Below are 1,294 nucleotides of genomic sequence, written 5' to 3' on the forward strand. Positions count from 1 at the left end.
GAGTAATGCTGGCAACTCCATAATCAGCTCCTTTCATAAGAGACAGTAAGTGGAATTGAATGACACAGACATCATAAAAAACCCATGATGGGAGTCTCATGTAGGCCTACATCCACGCGTATGACACACACTCTCACTCTATAGCCAGCTAGCTTCCCCTCTAGCGCTAATTAATTTAGATTAAAATTAACAGAGATCAACGTTGGAGGACACAGTTTTGATTGCATCAGAGGCATGCTTGCGCCCACACCGCCCCGTTCAGAGCCCTTTTTTTCCCCTTCTGGGACCGAGTAATGTTCGCTCTCCCTCGAGACGTATTTCCGATGCCTGATTCACAGCCCTTGAACACGGGCAGCGTTAGAAAAATAGAGTTTTGCAAAGTGTATGACGACAGATAAAGAAATGGGTGAGGTACAATACGATAAAGGCCACGGGGGACTTTAGTGTGGTGCAGAAAATAAACTATGCAGGTGGAATAACTAGAACACCATCAGAAAACATAATAAGAATCCATGCTTGATGGATCCAGACCACAGAAATAAAGACGGGGAATGGAGATAACATCTTGTTTTATTATCCTCCTCCCAGGACATATTGTTAAATTCAAAATAACTGTGGGGATGACAAACAAAATAAATCAGCGTACCGCACACACCATCGCATACACACACGCACTCTGGGGAGCTACTACAGTATAATGGATACTACTTTCAGCAAGCTAAAGTTTCAGCCAACGAGGTGTCCTCACATCCCCTTTCTGCAATGGCTGATTACCATCTCTGTGCGTCTACTCATCCCCCAGGATGTCTATAACAAAGCGACAACAACTTTCCATCGTGTAAAAGTGTCTGCAGCACCATTGAATGGAGCCTGGCCTTTAACTAATGATTAAATCATCTGCTGGGCTGTTCTTGTGATGACACAAGTGTGGTATTAAGTCTGCCAGGAACAATATACATGTAGATTTTAGTTACACAACTAAAGTATTTGTATAAGGACTAAGAGGAAAGGTATCTACCTGGTCATCAAAAGAAAATCAAGACAAATTCAATTTGATGATCAATACCATATGGACTATAGGTCTAGCTTATATGGTTGGCTAACTTTCAGCACTACAAACTTTGATATGTTGTTCCTAACCAAAGGGAGAAATCTATCATCAGAAACAGACTCAATACAATCATTACATAGAACATTCAACAACTTGCGACAGATCCAGGAATTCAAACGATTCAGTCATTGATTTCAGTGAGAAGCACAACATCGGGCACAAAAACATGACAAAACACCTAGA

This window comes from Salvelinus alpinus, chromosome 31 (genome assembly GCF_045679555.1).
Source record: "Salvelinus alpinus chromosome 31, SLU_Salpinus.1, whole genome shotgun sequence".
Lineage (NCBI taxonomy): Eukaryota > Metazoa > Chordata > Actinopteri > Salmoniformes > Salmonidae > Salvelinus > Salvelinus alpinus.